Genomic DNA, 22,195 nt, shown 5'->3' on the forward strand with positions numbered 1-22,195 from the left:
TCTGTTCATTGTGGAACCGGTATTTGGTGGGAAGACAGACAACGCTTGGATAGAAAGCTTAGGGTCTTCCTACTAATAAATAGTGATCAGAACTTTAGCTTGCACTTAAGAACTACATCCCCTAGACCAGCAATATTTAAGGGAGTGGATAGATGTCATTCTAGTCCAGTACTCCCTTTCTCTACAGAAAGTTAGCCTCTGCCCTCTACCTCCTGCTTCCTCTCCTGGTAGAAATGTAAGTTACCCCTCGTGGAGAAATCAAGGCTAGAGATATCTTTTCTGTCTGCCTTCAAGCTATATGATAAAGCCCGTGCTACATGTTGGGAAACAGTTCTTGCTACACCTACTCTGTGCAAGGTACTATACAAGTACCTAGGATACAGAAGGGGAAAAAAAATTAAATAATCCCTGACTTCAAGGAGATTACCCTCTAATTGTGGGACTAGGGAGAACGCTGTTCAGTTACTCAATATAAAATATGTATTATTCTGCACTCTTCAAGGTGATGGCATTTTCCTTCATCCTATATTTTCTGAATGTGTTCAATGTTAGCAATCCATTCTAAACATGGCAAGCTGGAGTCCATGGCAATGGGAGCAGACAGGCTAAGATCCAGATTTGGCAACTAACTCAGTTGGTCTAAAACTTAGAACATGTGATAGAGAATAATCTGAAAGAAGGAAGAAAGACAGATTGGAACAAATCTATTCTGGGTCTTGAATGCCAAGAAGTCTGGATTTTATTCAAAAGGCAAAGATGGAACCAAAAAATGTTTCTGAGTGGAGGTAGCATGTTTAGAGTTAGGAAGATCGTGAACATAAGGATAAACTAATGGGGGAGAATCTTTAGTGAGAGTGATTATTAAAATAGTTCAAGTAAAAAGATTAAAAAATCATCTCATCTGAAAAAGATTTGGGGGTCTCAGTGCACTATAAGCTCAATGTGCATCCACAGTATGATCTTACAGCCATGGTGCTCAGCACTAAGGACTCGACAACCCTGTTGTATTTTGCCTACAATGGACTTCATCTATAATACAAGATGTGGGTGCCACATTTTAGGAAGGATGTTAAAAAACCACTATGCGTCCAGAGAAAGGCCACAAGACCTATAGGGATATCAGAAATGCGATGGAAGAACCAACTAAAGAAACTGGAAATGTTTAGCTTTAAGAAGAGAATATCAAGAGAAAACACAATAGAAAGTTGTCTTCAAATATTTTAAAGGTTTTCACATAGAAGAGGAATTCTTGTTTTCTTGGCCCCTAGGAGGCACAATGACTTGGGACAAAGGATAGAAGTTCCAAGGAGGCAGATTTTAGCTCAATATCAACATTCTCACAGATAGAGCCCTGCAAAATAGAAAAGGCTGGCTCACAACTGAAGGATGTGTCGCTAGATGACTATTTATTGGGGATGTTGCAAAGTGCTTAAGACAGCAAAAGCTGCAAAGTCCCTTCTAATTCTTAAGAGGATATGATGAGAATAGGAGAGAAGAGGCAGAAACCTAAAATCAGATCTGGGCTTCTGAAGGTCTGAATGAGGCAAGGGTGGGGATAAATGACTCTGGTTCCAGAGCAGGGCCTGAGCTGGGCAGAGGCCTTCATGGTTGGTGGCTTTTGGCAACTTCAATTTCAGCTATTTTTATGTGTGTTCAAAATACTTTCTATGTTGCAATTTAATTTGATGACCCCTGGGTCTTGTTTGGCATAGTCTTATTTCCAAAGTTTCTCTCCAAAATGAATATCAGAATTTTCATATTATTTTTCTTCCATGTGCATTTCATTTTTATAAACTATCTTTTAAAAAAAAATCTCTTTAGTTCTCACTGTCATTATTTCTTTTCATTTTGGTTACTGCCCATTCCTTGTTTAGAATAAATTGAATCAATGTGCTTTCAGTCTCTCCTCCAAATCACTAGTAGCCATGTTAAAGAGAATTGGACCTAACAGTATCCTCTACAATAAGCCCTCAAGCAACTTCCCCTACAATGTACTGTAACCTTCGGAAGTTTCCGTCCATGTCCTTGGGGTTCCTCTCCAAAGAAAAGTGACCAGTTTTTCAGGTCAAACTGGGCATGACATTAGACACAAAATCTTGCCAAAGTTCAGTGATACTGCGCAATGATTTCATGATTCCTGCAATCACAAAATTTTCACCTGAGTGAAAAAAAAATTGTGTTAGATTTTTCTGAAATTATTATTCCCTCTCCATAAGTGAACACGTTGTTTTCAGATTTATTTTCATCTAGGCTTACATATCTTCATGATTAATGCTTGTTTCATTCTATAATTTCCAGTCTTGGGTTTCTAGGCTCCTGTACTTTCCCATGTCATCAGAGGATCGTATATTTAGAGCTGGATAGAATGTTAGAGGTCATCTGCTTCCTCTTTTCACAAACAAGGAAACTGAGACACAAGAGGGTTCAGATACTTGCCCAAGGTCACCTGGGTGGTAACAAAGTGAGGATTTGAACCCAAATTCTCCGACCACAGACAATGCTCATTGTACTGAATCATAGTCATAAGAGGATAAATTCCAGCGCCAGTTGGAAGTGACCCAAGAAGGGACCTAGTCCAACCCCCTCATTTTATAGATGGAGTATCTAAGGCCAAGGAGATAAAAGGCTTGTGATGGCATGCCAAAAGCCATAGTTAACGTGTGATAATGCTAAGATCAGAACCCAGGCCCTCTGGCTCCAAATTCAGTGCCCTTTCCAACAATACAATTTAATAAACTTCTATTAAGCACCTATTGCGTGTAAGGACATGTGCAAAAATGAAACAGTCCCTGCCTTCAAGGCACATACATTCTACCTGTAAGGATATTTGGGAAAATGTACCCAGAGAAGTCAGCACAAAACAAGTACAAGGCTACCAGTCCTTCAAGAGGGTGCCAGATTCTAATTCAACGATGCTTTTCTGATAGACTATATTTCTGAGAGGGAAGAGTGCTGTGTTTAGAATGTGCTTCCCTGTCAAGTCCTCTCCTGGTCCTTCTCTTTGAAAGTCTCAGGTCATCCTTTTGATTTTTCTATGACCATCATTGAACATGAATTTTAGTTACTAAATTTAGTTTAGTAACTAAAATTCATGTTCATGGCCCATTCTCCTACAAGACAGGATGCTCCTTGAGGGGCCTATTGTTCTGTTTTTCATCTCTGAGCTCACAGTGCTGAGGCCAGGGCTTTGGATGTTGTTGGCACTTGATAAACATTTGTTAGATTAAGATGGAGTTGCTTTGAGTTGTGAATGAAAAAAAATTACACAAAGTCCTTTCCCCTCCACCGCAGTGAGACCACATCTGTCATATCTATTCATTTTATGCCCATTTTTTTGTGTGTGTCGGAAGATAATGATGATAAATTGGAGGAAGTGCAAAGAAAAGCAATGTTTTTAAAAAATGCATTTTCTCATCCTTCCCTCCAAGTCTCAGGGGAAGAGGTATTTCTGCTTCATTCAAAGACTAACTCTTCCACCTGTGCTGAACACAGCTTTTCCTGGTTCCCAAAGGACCTAATATCCATGTGTATTTCTTTCCTCCCCACCAAGATGGCACAGATTTCAGTTTGAATCACTTAGTCAAAATATCAAAAACAGAAAGGAGAGGCAGACTTTTTAGAAACTTTTTTTATCAAGCCACCCATAGTTTCCTCACCATTCCACAATGACTTTGGGGAGATGGGGCTTCATTACATTCATCCTGGCTCCCAACTGAGAAGAGAGCACTCAGGGCCCCCTCGTGCTCCAAATTTATTGCCCATGCTCATTAGTATTTAATCTCTCCTCCAACTGGGCAGAAAGACGTTCCTTGTCTGCGTCTCCCACACAGCTGGTTGGGGTGGTCTGGCTTCAGGCTGCAGGGTGCCTCTGTAGCAAATTTCCCCTAAAAGAAACCCCACTTTTGGTTCCTTCAACTGTCCCCCATTAATTAGTAAGATACTTTCGGGTTGCCTGGTCTTTATTAAAATAAGTGTGGGTCCAAGGCAGGAAAAAAATTTTTTTCCCTAATCTCCTCCCCAGGCCAGAAGTTACAGGGTCCCTGAATACCAGCTTTACAGACATAATTTCTTTACATCCATAAATTAATATAATAGGAGATATTAGAACTGTAGAATTAACATGGTGAGAATTACAGTGATTTCAGTTACTCCGGCTACAGAGTGGCTCATGTATCTCCTCAGCTGGTAGGCAGAGTCATAACTTAGATAGAATGACTGGAGCTTTGCCCAAGGGAACCACCATGTAAAAGATGCTACTAGAATTTCTACTCTATCTACAGCCATGACTAGAAACAACTGAGCTTGGCACCTGTTGGCAACAATGATTACTTGAAATGCAAAGGTGACAGATGGCTCTCTTGCTCTATGGTCATAGTCTAAGTGGGCTGCCACCCTAGGTCTATCAGCTGAAATGCCCCAGTGCCAAATATTTAATTATGCCCATGTCTGTAGAAAATAATACTAACGATTCACATGTCTATAGAGCTTTAAGGATTATAAAGCATCTTTCTCATAACAATGCTATAAGGGAAACAGTCATCACATTTCATGGTCCTTAGCCTCCTGAACCTCTGTTGTAGAACATCCATATTAATATGTAGCTAGGTGGTACAGTGGAGAGAGCAATGGATGTCCAGTTCAGAAGTCCTGAGTTCAAATCCAGCCTCAGTTTTTTCCTAGCTGGGTAACCCTGTCTCTCAACCTCAGTTTCCTCCACTGTAACATGGGGAAGATAATGATAGTATTGGAGGCAGCTAGGTGGCATAGTGGATAGAGTACTTCTGGAGTTCAAATCCAGTTCAAATCCAGACACTTACTAGCTGCGTAACCCTGATCAAATCATTTAACCCTGTTTGCCTCAGTTTCCTTTTTGTAAAATGAGCCACAGAAGGAAATGGCAAACCATTCTGGTATCTCTGCCAAGAAAAACCCAAATGGGGTCATGAAGAGTTGTGCACAACTGAAAAAAAACTGAATGATACTAGCACCTGCCTCTCAGGGATGTTGTGAGGACCAAGTGAGATGATATTTGTAAAATAGGATGATGTCTGGCAGATAATAGGTACTTAATAAATGTTGGTTTCCTTATTGAAACATTGATGTAGAGTTACAAGGATGCCTGATCTATAGTAGTCACTTAACAAATGTGTGTTGATTGAATGATTTATAAGTGAGGAGAAAGAGCATTCCAGGCACAGAGAGGTGGCCAGCAAAAAGACACAGAGGCAGGAGATGAAGAGGGCTGGTGATGGGGGAATGCAGTGAGATGAAAGACACAGGTAGAGGCATCTATCTATATTAGGCATAAGAATAGCTTTTCCCTTGAAAGAGAAGGAAAAGAATGAAGGATGATTCTTAGAATGTCTGGGTGGAGGAGAACTTAAGGGGACCCCAGTTACTTGACATCAACCTACCTGACCAACCCATCTGCCTCAGTCTGAGCGAGGAGGACACAATCAGAGCCTGAGAAGACTCCAGCCAACGCTGTGGCGAATGAGAGAATCAGCCATTAAGGCACTCTCTTTTTCCTTTCTAAACCTACAGAATTGTTAAAAAAAATTACTCTCTGTTTCTTCTCAACTGCAACCCTGGGTGGCCTGAATTCCCAACCCCCTCTGCCTGGGATGATGGAGCAGCCCTGGATGGCTCATGTCTGCCAGGTACATTAGCATGTCAAGAAATTCCTCCTCAACCCACACGGCCTGCCCTGGAATGTCCAGACCACCTTTCTTCCCTGGGCCACATTTGAATATGTTATGACTTGGCACCAATTCCCAGTGACTTTGGGTGAGGAAGGTTTTGGTATAGGACTCCTGAGGATATTGAGGAGTAATATATCCCAGTTAAAGAAAGGATCATGCCCATGAATTCCTAGAAATACCTAGAAAATGAAACCCTCTGCGCGGATCTGGAACAGAGTGGAACATTTTTTCAAAGGAAGTGGCCATCCCAGGCATTCTAGTCCTGCCTCCTGTTGACAGGCTATGGTAGCTAATCAACCTGCCCTTCCCAGGAAAGATTTAATACCTTGTGAATAAAACAATGGAATGAATACTCTTAAAGGGTAAATTCTAACTCTAAACTAAATTGTTGGGATTTAATTTTTCTGACTGACCTTAAACAAATGGTTCTATCTCTCGAAGTAACTTGAATATACCACTTACCTCAAAAAAACCACTGGAGGGTTAAAGTACTTTGAAACTCAACAGGCTTGTGGGTTCACTAAATAATCATTGTCTAAGCACAGGAGAGCCTCACAAATTCAGGATTCAGTGCCTGGAACATAGTAGGTTCTTAATAAATGCTTGTGGATGACGGATATTTTTTGCAGAGTGAGATATCTCCTTTGGTAGGTGGTACATATACAGGAGACTCATGATCCTTTGTGTCACAGCTGGGTACAAGAACAGAGATACAGAGCTAGAAGGGACACCAGAGGTCATGTAAGCAACACAGCACAAAGAGCCTCTGGTTTGGGGATAGAGAATCTGAGTTCAAATCTCAGTTCTTCACTTACTGTGAAGTCACTTGTGTGACTTTGAGCAAGTGACCTCCCCTCTTTGGACCTCAGTTTTCTCATCTATGAGTTAAAATAAAGGTGTTGGACTAAATAATCTCTAAGGCTCCTTTCCATTTAAGATCTATAATTTCCCTTATTTTACAGATGAGAAAACTGAGGGCCCGAGAAGCAAAATGGTTTGTCTGAGGTCACACAAGAGGCAGAGCCAAGATTCTAATCCAAGTATCCAGCAAGCTTCCCATTATGCCATGCTACAGTAAATAAAGTAAGGTTTGACCAAATGAGATATTTGTACACTGCCTCTCATGTAGCAAGACATCACCCTCCTGGTGTCATCGATCCTCTGTGAGAATGAAGGAGAAACAACGGCTACAAGGTGGGTACTTAATAAATGCTTATTCCCTCCTCCTTCCCCTTAGACAATCTAAGGTTTTCACAGGGTAATCCAGAGTTATTAATTTAGTAACAGACTGTCTGCTCAATATAAACCACGGATATAAAATGTAAGCAAGAATGTGCTGATAAATATTTAACAACCAGTTAAAATGCACTATATACACAACACACTTAAGTTTTATATGCATTATTAACATCTTATCCATCACTTGCTTAAGTCCAGACAATCAAAAACACAAACATTGATTTACAGTATCTGCCATTTTCTAAGGTGTAAATGCTCAAAGGGAAAATTGGACAATCTGCTCTCATGAGTCAGTATGAGCTGGCTCCAGCACATCTCTGAGTGAAAGCCCTCAAGAGTTCATTCATTCTTAGCCTACATTAGCAATATCACACTGTACAAAAAAAGAGGAAAGGAACAGTTCCACTGTACTCTCCGCCCTAGTTGGGTCCCATTCGGAGTATTCAGTTCTGGGTGCCATCATGTAGTAGTAACTGTAGTAGTGGTAGTAGTCCAGTGATAAACTGGGCCCTATTCAGATGAGAGCAATTGGAATATTGAGAGGACCCAAACTCCTATATGAAGATTACTTGAAGAAACTGAGGATGTTTACCTTGGAAAAGAGAAGATTTAAGAGAAAAGAGAGCTGTTCTTCAGTTATTTGAAAGGATGCCACATAGAAGAGGGATTAAATCTGTTTTCCTTAGCTTCTGAGGGCAGCATGTAGAAGTTCCAAAGGGGCAAATTTCTCCTCTATGCCTGATGCTTCCTGAGGGCTACAAATATGTGACTACCAAAGGATGGAGAGAAAAATCTTGAACCAACATTACATGTTATCTCACACAAAATACTCTAGGTTTGTCTTAAAACCAGGGTTATGCCTCAATAGCGGGGTTACACCTTGTCCTAGAGTTGACAACTCTCTAAGAATGAAAGGAGATGCCTCTGGAATTCCCCAAATATTAGGAGATTTTCAAGAAAAAGCTCTATGACCACTCCTGTTCTAGACACATAATGGCATGAAGAGAAATAGTTAGACTCAGAGTCAAGAAATCTAGATCCTAGTTTTAACTCAGCAGCTACTCAGCTGTAGAACCCTGGGTGAGGAAGGCATGCTGCCTCTCTAGTAACCCATTGTCTTATCAATAAAAAGAGAGGAAGTGTACTCCTTGATAACTCTAGGCCCTTTCACCTTTAACCTTTGCAGTTTCAATTACTATTTCAAATGACCCCTGACTGTCCTTATATTCCTCACCCACGTTCAGCACTGTTTAGAGGTCGACTGAATGTCCAGCTGCAGCGTAAAATTGTAGATGACAAAAAAAGAGCTCCATCTAGGCTTTTCATCTAGGGTCTATCTTGGTTAACAGTATCACCATCATCCTTTACCCCAATAATTTTAGAATTTTAATGTTTCCTTTTTTTGCATCTACTACATTCCCTAGGGGCAGGTAGGTGGTGCAGTAGATAGAGCACTGGGCCTCAAGTCAGGAAGACCTAAGTTCAAATCTGGTCTCAGACATTTACTATCTGTGTGATCCTGGGTGAGTCACTTAACACTGTTTGCCTCAGTCTCCTCATCTGTAAAATGAGCTGAAGAAGGAAATGGTAAACCATACCAGTATCTCTGCCAAGAAAATCTCAAATAGAGTCATGAAAAGTCAAATATGACTGAACAACAATAACATGTCTCCTCCATGACCAAACCCGTTTTTCTTGGCAGAATCTCTTGGCTTTACCTTTATCTTTCCATCTCCAGCTTCAAGATCTTATCCAGACTTGGTTAATTCATGGTTGGCTTAAGTGGTCTTCTTTCTATTCCTCACACATGGCACTCCATCTGCCATCTCTTTTCCTCTGCAAAGTCCATCCCATATGCCTGGGATGACCTCCCTCCTCACATCTACCTCCAAGGATCCTTAATGCTTCCTTTAAGATGTAGCTCAAGCACTGCTTTCTATGCAACGCCTTTCTTGAGTCTCTCAGTTGCTACTACCTTCCCTCTATCCATTCTGATCTCTATCTGGCCACTGGAACCAGATGGCTCTGGAGGAGAAAATGAGGCTGGTGACTTTGCACAGTTCCACCTCACTTAAATCCAATTCACTTGCATGTCATGGCATCACCTCCCTAATGTCATGGTCCTCTTCAAGAGAAAGGACAAACAATAAAACACCTTGAACCTAACTACCTTGTGTTCCTTTTGAATGTATTCTATACATATTTGTACTGTACAGACTCATCTGCCCATGCTGTGTCCCCCGTTAGGATGTGAGCTCCTTAGGATCAGCAATTATCTCATTTGATCCGCAGCATCCAGTTCAATGTCTGGAACATGGGAGATGCTTATTCCACGCTTGTTAACTGATTTTGTAACTTTCTCATGAAACTCTCTGCTTAAGTTGGACCTACTTTTCTCACACTGAAAAAATAGCAAAGAAAACCCTAATGTTGACCGCCACCAGGCAGTCACCTAGATACTTGCTCTTGGATTTCCTCCAAAACTTTCTCTGCTTGCCTGAGTATGGTCTCCTACAACATAAATAACTGTATCAATTCAACTCAGTTCAATAAATATTTTACTATGTTTAGAGGAATATATTCTAAGCACAAAAAGAATAAAAAGATGATTTATCCTTCATAATATATTTCTCATCTGTCCCCTGCCTCTCTCTTACACTGTCTGGCCCCTTTCCCTGAATTATCATGACAATACCCTAATTGATCTTCCTATTTTCACACCCGCTCCCCTCCAATCCACTGTACAAAGTAATCTCACTATTAATACAATATTCTGAACAAGCCACTCTCTTACTTAAAAATATTCACTTGTTCCCCACTGCCTACCACATACAAACACAAATTCCTTAGCCTGAAACTCACCCTCCACAATAATAATGCTAGCTAGCATTTGACTTAATAAGGCTTCCAACCTTATTTCTCATCATTTCCTTTCACATACTCAAAATGCTAGCCAAACTGGGACTTCTGATCATTCCTCAATCTCATCCTGCCCTCTCCTGTTCCCATGCATCTGCACACACCACCCCCATGCCCTAAACAGATTCTTCCTACATCTCCATTGTTGAAATCTTTTTTCTACCTTCAAGAGCCAATTCAGGAACTATCTTCTCTATAGAGTCTTCCTTGATTATCCCCAGAGATCTCATTCTCAAATAATTTGCATCTGATAATATACTAACTAGCACTGCCATTATTTAATTACATTTCTAATTCCCCACCTACCAATATGTCAACATCTTGAGATCATAGACTGTGTCATTTTTCATCTCTCTCGACAACTTAGGGCACTTTTTGTGGGGAGACTGAACCTGTGATCTCCCTAATATAAAGGACTCTGACTGAAGAAATCTCCTCTACTAAAGCCAATCCACACCTATTCTAGACAACCATCTAGGGTGCTCAGAGGTTCAATGACACAAGGGCTCAGATGGCCAACATGTACTGGAGGTGAGATCTGAACCCAGATCTTTTTGACAACAAGTCAATCTATCTACTCTGTCCACTACACCAGGCTTCCTTGCACCTAGTAATTAAGTAATAAATATCTGAGGAATTATTAATTGTTGAAGAAGACAACAATGGGTCTGTACCTTCAAGGACTTTTACAATTTTTATGGCAAAAGTCACAAACCCCTTTTTGAGTTTCATAACTTTTGGAGGGTTTTAGATGTTATGGGAATGACAACTATCAGTCAGACTGTGAAAATGCATGAATAGTATAAATTACTGTGAGAGACCTGGTGGGAGAAAACGCCAAGCACAGGAAATGACCTGAGCCCAAGTAGGCAGACTAGGAAGAGAGAGAGAAGAGTTTAAGGAAAAGTGAATGAAATAAGACTGTAAAGGTAGTTTGGGAATAGTATGAAGAGCCTTTAATGCCAAGTTAAGGATTTCTGAGTGCCTCCTACAAACAATGAGAAGTCATAGAAGGTTTCTAAGTATCAGGGAGGGACCTAAAGAGGGTGCTGATTTAAGATTACTTGGGCAGCAGTCCACAGAACAGATTAAAGAGAAGAGATGATAAAGAACACCCAATTAGCAGTTCTTCTAATGAAGTTTTAAGAATCTGAACTTTTGTGGTGACGTTAGGAATGAAAGGAAGGAAATAAATGCAAGAGGGAATTTATTTACATATTATTATATGAGGTTCAGCAAAAGCTACAAACCTTTTTCAGATTTTCATGACCTTGGAACTCTAACAGGTCAAAGAAGCCCTTCTCATCCCCAATTCAATGAAGCTCAACATTGATTTAAGTTACAGCTCTCTGAACACCAGTGATCAACGGGAAATGAACAGCAAACCTGGAAACTGCGTCTGCTTATTAAAAAGATTGTAATGATAGTGTCCTAACAAGAGCAAATGAGAGGGTACCGTCATCTCAAGGTCTATAAAGAGGCAAGTTGTTGAGTGATAACAATGTCAGGTTTCTTTAGCAAGGCCCCAGGGAGAGACAACTAGTCACTCAAAAGATGTGTGCTCCATACTAGGGAAAAAAAAAACCACCTTTCACTAAAGTGAAACATACTTTTGGGCCACTCTCCCTCAGTACTCCTCAACTGTTCCATGTCCACTCAACAGTCCTCTAATGCCTAATTAGATTTCCAGATACCTCAATGCAGGCAAGCATGTCCCCTAATTGGGAACTCTAATTATCCAGTCTCTGGAAACATATTATTTTCTTAATGTGAATGAATCAATGAGGTCTCTGGTATTAATAAGTCTTGTTTGAGTTTGAGTATTATAAGATAGTTATCTCACAGTTTGATTAGATGGAAATGAACCAATTCAAAGGTCTCAACTTTCATGGCTGAAAGATCAGCCTATGGCCTGTGGTGACCCCACTCTGGTACAGCCCCAAGGAAGTGTAGCTCCAAGTAGCTTTCTGGTCACCATTACTTGTCATTACAGCCTTGAATGTAGAAACAGAAGTGCTTCAAAAGAAATTCTGTCGACCTGAAGCTATAGTGTAGGGTTTAGACTACTCAGGAAATTTATCTCTTTAATCTGCATTTGCACAACAGAAAAAGAAGGTTTTTACCTTTTGTGGACAAACTAAGATATTGTTCAATCAAAGACTAGACAACTGTTTCTGGATTTAGAGGATCTAGATTCAAATTCTGGCTATGTATGTGATTCCACACATGTCTTTTGGCCTTTCTGGATCTCAGTTTCCTCATCTGTTAAATGTGTAGGTAGTATGAGATGACCACTAGCATCCTTCCCAGTTCTGAACCTATGAGCTTCTAAAAGAAATATATCTTAAAATACGTCACATAACTTTTGGGGGGTTGGGGTTTGGGTTTGGGGTTTTTTTAAAAGGAAAAAACTGGCAATTCCACAGCTGCACACATCTGCAAATGCTGAGCATATGACACAGAAATGACCTAGGAATTTTACTGAGTTTTCATTGTGTGTGGGCTGGCTATGTCAGGAAGAATTCTTTGACTGGCAACTGAAACTAAGAGCGGGAAGCATCAAATTCATCTCTCCTACTGAGAAATAAGATAGATAAAACCAAAAGTCAATTAAAAATATATTTAAACATATTTTCAAAATGTATTAAAATTGAGTACATTTTACATTTAAGAGATATTTTCAAAATATGTTGAAACTGAAATTATTTTACATTAAAATATATTTTCAAAATGTATTTAAATTGAATATATTTAAATCTTTTCAAAATGTATTTAAAATATATCTAAATTGAATATTTTTTATATTTAAGCAAATATTGAAAATATATTTTAAATTTTGACATAAAGATGGGAATGAGAAACATTGAATTAGTCCATATAGTTTCTCTTATTCCATTTATTAAACATAAAAGTTTTTAAAAATTAACTACAAAATAAAATTATTATTAACAAAAAAAATCAAGGTGTTAATGGATCTAGCATCAGTAAATAAGACATAAATAAGGACTTAAGGGGTGAGAGCATTGGAAGGGTACAGATCCCTGGGATAGAGTCTTGGAGTTTGGATCCTTGCTCTACCAATTACTCCCTGGGTGACTTATTACTTAAGCTTTCTGGTCCTCAGTTTTCTCATCTGTAAAATGAGAGAGATGGACTAGGCAAAACTCCTAGGAATGTAGCCCAAACCAAATTAAAATGTTAATTGGGAACTGTATAACAAAATAAAATTTTTAAATAGTACAATATAGATAATGTTAAATTGTGGTTTTCTAAGTTAATATGCAGCTGGCAGGGATCAATTTCTACCTGACCTTATCTCAGACTTAGATCTTATTCTAGGACCTAAATGTGAGCTGGATGGTACAGTGGAGAAAACCAAGTCCTAGAGTCAGGGAGACTCAAATCCATTCAAATTCTGCCTCAGGCACTTATTGGTTGTATTACTTTAGGCAGGTCATTTAACTTCTCATGGACTCAAGTTGCTCATCTGTAAAGTGGGAATAGTAATAGTACCTAACTCAAATGGCTGTTGTTGGGTTCAAATGAGATAATGTGTAATGTACTCTGCAAATCTTAAAGGACTATAAAAATGCTAGCTATCATTATTACACAAATAACCACAATGTTTTGGTATATAATAACATTATAACAGAAGATAATATAGATTTGGAAGTTGTCTGTGTAAAAAGTGACATTTGCAGGCATGGAAGTAGGTATAATTACCTCCCAAAAGAAAGGCAAAGGTAAGAGAACACATAGCATACAAGTCCTGGACCTGGAGTCAGAAAGGCCTGAATTCAAATCTTGCCCCTCAGATACTTAGCTGTGTGATCCTGGATAAATTCATTAACCTCTCTCAGTCTCAGTTTCTTCATCTGTAAATTAGGGATAAAATGGCACCTACCTCACAGGGTTGTCATGGAGATCAAATGAAATAATATATCCTAAAGCATTTTGCAAACTTTAAGGCCCTATGTAAATGCTAGCTATTCATTATTTTTTTTTAATTTTAAAATGGGGTGAAGGCGGAGGGAAAAAGACTCAACATGGGGCTTTGAGATGCTCCATGTTCTCAGGAGAACAACATGGAACACTAACTGGGGAGGGCAGCCTACAAGTTTTTCTCTACTCTGCTCTTAAGACAAACTAGGCAAGGTTTTCTCACTTGACTTATGCTCCCAACACCTGCCTCATCCCTCATTTCCATCACAAGCAAAAGAATGGAGAGGTCCTTTCAAAGCTGCGTCCTTCACTAACAGAACTGTTCACAAGAGAGCACCCAAGAAGACAAAAGAAGATTAGGGCTCAGCACTATGAAGCCCCAGGAGCATGAGGAGGCTGGAAAGGGCCATGGGTTTCCCATTTCATTGACAATTCTATTGTGCACGTCCACTGCCTTTCACACATTCAGCATTTCATTTTACCAGTATTAGCATTAGGCTTATTTGAGATAAGTAAATGACATCTAATTCCTCTTCTGTTCCAACTTGGGGATTCATTTAAATGTAATCAGGCAGAATTATTAATGCCAGCTAAGGCTTAACTAATACCATTCTTTCAAAGAGTTCAAAGTGTCTTGGGCACAAAAAATCTCATTATAAGATTGATTCAAACCCATTTTTGAAGTCTCTGCCAAGAAATAATGAAACGTTGCTACTTCCATGAAATATTCTCAGACTTTGGGTGCTTGTCCCCTTCAAATACACTTAAAACTTTTTTTCTTTCCTTAAGAAAGGGCAGCTTAGATCAGGAGAAAGAAAACTGATCTTAGAGTCAGAAGAGATGAGTTCTATTTTTTGTTAGTCAGTGGCTACCCAATGGACCTTGGGCTAGGTCCACTGTCAGTGAAACCCAGACATTTCTCATCTGCAAAATGGGGGCATTAATACTTGCTCTACTTCACAGGGTTTTTGAAGTGCTTTTTAATCATAAATGCTACATAAATGCAAACTACTAAGTCTTAGGTATTTGGGAACCTGAGGAAACAGAGGCAGAGAAGTGAAAAACATTATGTAAACACAACAACTTAATAATGACTCTCTGAGTGATAGCTGATTCTCCAGACTCCTTCATCTGTGTCCTGACCATAAAACCACCTGGTCTGACTTCACTGTATCAAAGTAGAGGTTTTTAGTAAAAGGATGAAGGAAACAGAAGTATGGAAGTCTAGTTTTTGCACATTGAGGCCATGAAGACCACCTGGCCGTTATAGCCTACCTTAGCCAGTTTCCAGTGATAACTGCCAAATTCTCCTCATTCTTCCACAGGTAGGAGAAGACAAGTGAGGATTTGGAGTCAGGAAAATCTGACGTGCTAGCTGTGTGACTTTGGAGAAGTCAGTCAATAAGTATGTATTGAATAACTGCTATGTAAAAGGCACCATGCTAGGGCCTGGGGATACAGCGACAAAAATAATAATAGTATTTGTGGTTGTTGTTCAGTCACGACCCCATTTGGAGCTTTCTTGGCAAAGATACTGGAGTGGTTTGCCATTTCCTTCTCCAGCTCATTTTACAGATGAGGAAACTGAGGCCAACAGAGTTAAGTGACTTGCCCAGGGTCACAAGCTAGTAAGTAAATACCTGAGATTAGATTTGAACTCAAGGAGATGAGTCTTCCTCATTCCAGGCCCAGCACTCCATCCACTGCAATACTTAGCTGCCCAATACTAATAATGTAAACTAACACTGATGTAGTGCTTACTATGTGCCCAGCACCGTGCCCGGTGCTTTACAATTCTTATCTCATTTGATCCTCACAACCCTGGGCGGTAGGTAGGTACTCTCATTCTCAGCAGAATGAATCCATTTTACAGATGAGGAAACGGAGGCAAAAAAAGAGATCCAATGACCTGCCTATTGTTAATAATAATAGCTACCAATTCTACAGCACTTACCATGTGCCAGGCACTATGCTAAGCACTTTACAACTCTTGGCTTCTCTGGTCCTCACAACCACCCTAGGGGTTAGCTGTTCTTATGAAACTGCCCAGGGTCACAGCTAGTAAGCGTCTGAGCCTGTATTTAAACTTGGTTCTTCCTGATCCCAGGCCCATCTCTCTGTATTCATCAAAATAAAGTATGCAAAGCACCTCGCAAACCTTAAAATGGTATATAAATGTCAACGCTAATATCGTTAGTAGTCTACAGGAAGAGACAGTACATCGGTTTCCTAAACTTGAGGCTGGTGAAGTGCCCTATTAGATCAATGCTACCAAGACAGAAAGGCACCAGATCTGGCCCTGGCAACATATTATATATCTGCTGTGCAAGAATCACATGGGTAATTTGGGAAAAGCTCATCTCTAGAAGGCTAGCACCAAGGACTGAATGTTTTTGGCCACAGGAACTCATGAAGCCTACGTTAAGATAACAAGGGACGGCAATCTGCGCCAATATCAGTGAAACCACAGATTTTTTAAATAATAGCACCTACCTTTCAAGGTTGCTGTGAGGATCAAATGAGTTATTTGTAGAGGACTTTGCAAGCCTTAAAATGCTATATACATATTAACTATCATTATTATTATCATTACACACCATCTTCATAACCTTTGCATTGGCTGTCCCCCAGGCTTGGAAGGAAATGTCCTCTCTTCTCTCCATTCCTTCAAGTCTCAGCTGAAATCCAAGCTTCTTCCCCACCCACAGCAGCTAGTCATTTCCCCTCTGATATTATCCTCCCCGACCCCATCTACTCTGTATATATCTCATATCAATTAATCAATGAGTATTTATTAAGAGCCCACTCTGTGCCAGAAACTGAGGAAAGAAGCAGAATGAATGAAATATTCCCTGTTCATAAGGAATTTACATGTACCTAATTATTTGCATGTTATTTCCCCAATAAATATATAAGTTTCTTGAGATCAGGGACTGTTCACAGAGACTTAGCCTATAGTAAACCTTTAATATATGCTTTTGATTGATTGAACACTCCGGTCTATTGGTAAAAAGGTATTTTTGTGTGTGCATGTGTGTTCATCCTTCATTTTTGAAGAAGACCATGCCATCAGAGAAATGATGACAGAACTTGCACTGGACTGTGTTTTGAGTGAGGGAGGGCTGTGCAAGGTCAGCAGCCTCACTTTCTCCTCCTGAACCATCTGAGTCCAGTGACCAGATATTCATCAGAATGACTGGAGATGGCCCAGGATGCACTGGGAGACCCAGGCCTATTCAGGTACTCACTTAGAGTAAGGTGATGCCCATTCAGTGACGAGGCCTCTTTAAAAAGTAATCAGGGAATGACCCCTTTAGTGAGCAAAAGAGAAAAAAGAAGTAAATCAAGGTGAGAGGGTAAAATGGTATAGGGAAAGTGGGAAAGAAGATTTATGCCTGGAATGATTAGGAAATGCTTTGTGATGGAGATGATAGTTCAGCTGGTCCTTAAAGGGGATATAATTTCAGTAAAAGGGGTGGGGAAAAGAGAGAGGAAAGGGGCAGTTTGTAGGGCAGATACTCTGTTCAGCCCCAAGGAGTGGGACTTGTCTTGGCTCAAGACAAGACTGCCTGAAGGGGAGTAGCAGGAGATAATTCTGGGAAAGTGGGTTGGGGCCAGAGTGTGGATCAGTCAGTCTTTATTAAGCATCTGCCATGTGCCAAGCAATGTGCTATGCAACAAAGATAAAAGAAAAATCCTGAATGGTGCCTGTCCTCAAGGAGCTAATATCCTAATATTAGGGGGACACAAGATATATACAATTATCCCTTCCATAAGGCAACTTCCCCTTTGCAGTTTCGATATATCAAGGGTCAGCATGAGAAATTAAGTAGGAATTTTTCAAGAGTTTTGCAGAAGCCATAGACGACACACAAAGACCAGCAGACAACACAGAAAAAGTTTAGAAACTCAGAAATGCATAAAATATAGGCATAGTATTGCATAATATCAACATATTTTATTTTTTAATGCCACAATAATTCAGACTTCTTCTCTGATATGAAGGAAGGGTCAAAAAATTTTACACAGATTTTCCATAGGAGGGGCACCACACTCCTAATCCCCATGATAGGAAAAAGGATAACTGTATAAATAGAAACATACAAGAGACATATATAGCACATGGAAGGAGCCATCTTAGAGACAAGGAAGCTATTCTACTTTCTAGCTGTGTGATATTGAAAAAATCCCAGCCTCCCTCCATCTCAGCATACTTAACTGTAAAATGAATGGAACTGCATCTCTTAACAGAGAAGGAGATGGATTCAAAATGTAGAATGAGGCATACATTTTGACATGGCCAATGTGAGCATTTGCTTTGCTTAACTATGTATATTTGTTACAAAGGCTTTCTTTTTTCTTCTTTTTTCTTTTGTTGATCTATTTGGAAGGGAGAGGATAAAGGGGAAAGAAGGAAAAAAATGCTTGTTAAATTTTAAGAAATCAATTTTGTCTTTTTAAAATATAGTTAAACTAGATGACTTTTGCAGAACCAAAGGTCTTTTCTAGAACCAAACTGATGATCCTATAAACATGTGTGTGGCATTTCTAGCCTGAAAACACAGAATCTCACTGATGAAGGGATCTCAAAGACAGAAACTCTATGGTAGAAATATCATGGCTTGGCATAGCTTGACACAGCATTTGCTTATCAACCTGGTCCTATAAACAAGTTACCACTCACTCCAGAACAAGTACAGAAATTTAATACCATTTTAAGAAGCTAAAAGTTTATTCTTCAAACAGTGGGACACCAGTCAATGATTTTTTTGTTTGTTTTTTTAAAGTAAGGGGAAGATAATATAATTAAAGCGACATTTTAATTATAGTAACAATTGGAAGGATGATTAAAGTATAGAGAATAGAAGCTAATGGACCATTTAGGAGATTATTGAAATATTCCAGGAAGAGTAATTAGGAACTCAATTAAGGTAGTGGAAGCCAGAGTGGAAGAGTAACTTACCAATTCTTTATGAGGGCCAGCATGTTTCCTCTGAGCTTTCTCTTCTCCCAGACAACCATTCCCAGTTCTTTCAGTTCAGTTTCAGAATACATGAAATGTATTCAATGTTCTTCATGAATCTAGTTACGCTCCTCTGGATACCTTCCAGCTTATCAATGAAGGATATGGAGAAGAGGCATTAACGTAAGAACTGATGAGATTTAATGACCAATTGAATATGATGAGGAAAGGCAATGGGAAAATTAAAGATGGGAGGGTGATGACAATTCTATTAAAAGAGAGGAAAGACAAGAGGAGGGAAAGGTTTTTGTCTGGAGGTGGGGTTATGGGAATGGTCAGAGAAGATGAGTTTAACTTGGGATCTGATGAGTTGTGGGTGCCGATAACACATAAGTAGCATTTTCAAAAGATTAATCTGACAACTATATACAGGATGTCAGCAAAGAGACTGAAGACAGAAAGATCATCGAGGCTCCATGAATGCAGTAATCACAGTCTGAAGGTGAAAGAGAATGGTGGTAGAAGAGGGAAAAAAGAGAAAAAAGAATAAATCTGAGTGCTTTGGAGAAAGTTCATCTACAGGTTTTGATGACAGACTGGACACAGAAGAATGGGGCCTTCAGACCTACTTAGACCCCAGTGGAAAGTCATTTAGGTCCACAGACCATAGTGTTGTACCCACATCCAAAGGCCCAACCTTCCCCAGACCATGCTCTCTCTCAAGTGGACACCAGGCCCAGTAAATGCATAGTGGAGCAACAAAGCATTCCTCCTGGTTCTGTGCTTTGGTCTATCCTCTTGTACTTAACAAGTATTTGATATCAGTTATCATGTTCTCTTTCAGCCATCTCTTTTCCAGGTTAAACATAACCAGTTCCTTCAACAAACCCTCATATTACATAAAGTCAAGACCACTTACTCTCCTTCTTGCCCTCCTCTGGACACTAACCAGCTTATCAATGTCCTTACTACACCATGGCAACCAGAGCAGATGAGGTCTGACAAGGGTGGATTATACAGTGAGATGATGACCTCCTTATTCCTAAAACTACTCCTTTATTAAATGAACCCAAGATTGATTACATTATCCATTTTTTTGACTTCCATATATCACTCTGCTGACTCATGTTGAGCTGGAAATCCACTAAAACTCAAATTTTTTTCAGAAAATTGTTGTCTAATTGTGTAATATTCCCTCCCCTATCTTGTACTTGAGCATCAAACATAGCACAGCTTCCCAAGTTTATAGTTATTCCTATTGAATTTCATTGTATTAGATTTAGCCTAGTGCTATAACCCGTCAAGATCCTTTTGGATCCTCCACAGTGGTAGCTCTCCCTCCCCACTTTGTGTCACATGAAAATATCATCTATCCAAGTAATTGGTAAAATTGTTGAAAAGCACAGGGCAAACATATATCCCTGTGATACCTCACTGGAGCCCTCCTGCCAAGTATGTCGATGACAATGAACTGTTAATAACTACTTATTGTTTCTGACCACACAACCAATTCTGAATTCATCTAATTGTATTTTCATCTGTTCCACACCTCTCTATATTCTCCTTAAGAATAGCATGGGAGGAGCCAAGACGGCGGAGTAGAAAGATACACATATGCTAGCTCCAAACCCTGTAAAGAAGAACTCCCAACAAATTCTGGAGCAGCAGAAGCCACAGAACAACGGAGCAGAGGAGATGACTGTTCCAGAGAGCCCTGAAAAACTGACCCGAAAGGTCCGTCGTAACTGGACCTGGAGCAGAGCCCAGCCCTGCCTTGGCCGAGCGGCACCGAGAGGAGCAGTTCCAAGCAGGCTCCAGGGACAGAATCTCCAGCGGCCGCGCAGGTTCCTCCACCCACAGGTGACAAGGGTCGGTGAGAGAGTCTTTTTGGGTGGCCAACAAGGGAGTGGGGTGTCCCTGTGGCTCAGGCCCCCTCGGGAGGCAGCAGCAGGGGCGGCAGCAGACAGGGGCTCCCAAAGCAGGCAGGAGCCTGGATCCATTGTTGAAAGTCTCCCCATAAACGCGCTGAGGGAACTGAGCCCCATGAGGCGGCCCTGCCCACACCTGAGCAGCTGAACTTAATCTCACATTGAATAGTAGCCCCAACAAAGCCCTAAGGCTGGGAAGCAGCATTTGAATCTCAGACCCCAAGCACTGGCTGGGTGGATCTGGAGGTGAGGTGGGGGTGGAGAGGACACTCAGAAGTCGAGTCACTGGCTGGGAAAATGCCCAGAAAAGGGGAAAAAAATAAGACCATAGAAGGTTACTTTCTTGGTGAACAGATATCTCCTCCCTTCCTTTCTGATGAGGAAGAACAATGCTTACCATCAGGGACAGACGTAGAAATCAAGGCTTCTGTATCCCAAACATCCAAAAGACATATTCCATGGGCTCAGGCCATGGAAGAGCTCAAAAAGGATTTTGAAAATCAAGTTAGAGAGGTGGAGGAAAAACTGGGAAGACAAATGAGAGACATGCAAGAAAAGCATGAAAAGCAGGTCAACAGCTTGCTAAAGGAGACCCAAAAAATGCTGAAGAAAATAACACCTTGAAAAATAGGCTAACTCAATTGGCAAAAGAGGTTCAAAAAGCCAATAAGGAGAAGAATGTTTTCAAAAGCAGAATCAGTCAAATGGAAAAGGAGGTTCAAAAGCTCACTGAAGAAAATAGTTCTTTCCAAATTAGAATGGAACAGATGGAGGCTAATGACTTTATGAGAAACCAAGAAATCACAAAACAAAACCAAAAGAACGAAAAAATACAAGATAATGTGAAATATCTCATTGGAAAAACAACTGACCTAGAAAATAGGTCCAGGAGAGACAATTTAAAAATGATGGGACTACCTGAAAGCCATGATCAAAAAAAGAGCCTAAACATCATCTTTCATGAAATTATCAAGGAAAACTGCCCTGAGATTCTAGAACCAGAGGGCAGAATAAGTATTCAAGGAATCCACCAATCACCGCCTGAAAGAGATCCAAAGAGAGAAACTTTGTGGCCAAATTCCAGAGTTCCCTGGTCAAGGAGAAAATATTGCAAGCAGCTAGAAAGAAATAATTCAATAATTGTGGGAATACAATCAGGATAACACAAGATCTAGCAGCTTCTACATTAAGGGATCAAAGGGCGTGGAATAGGATATTCCAGAAGTCAAAGGAACCAGGACTAAAACCAAGAATCACCTACCCAGCAAAACTGAGTATAATACTTCAGGGGAAAAAAATGGTCTTTCAATGAAATCGAGGACTTTCAAGCATTCTTTATGAAAAGACCAGAGCTGAAAAGAAAATTTGACTTTCAAACACAAGAATCAAGAGAAGCATGAAAAGGTAAACAGCAAAGAGAAGTCATAAGATACTTACTAAAGTTGAACTGTTTACATTTCTTCATGGAAAGACAATATTTGTAACTCTTGAAACTTTTCAGT

The 22,195-nt window shown here is 40.0% G+C and overlaps 1 protein-coding gene across 2 annotated transcripts in view; it reads right to left on the reverse strand.

Annotated features, from left to right (window-relative positions):
- HPSE2 (heparanase 2 (inactive)) overlaps nt 1–22,195 on the reverse strand; it is a 724,961-nt gene that overhangs the window by 612,886 nt on the left and 89,880 nt on the right. The gene's annotated exons all lie outside the window — the stretch shown is intronic.

The sequence above is a fragment of the Notamacropus eugenii genome, chromosome 1, assembly GCF_028372415.1.
Source record: "Notamacropus eugenii isolate mMacEug1 chromosome 1, mMacEug1.pri_v2, whole genome shotgun sequence".
Lineage (NCBI taxonomy): Eukaryota > Metazoa > Chordata > Mammalia > Diprotodontia > Macropodidae > Notamacropus > Notamacropus eugenii.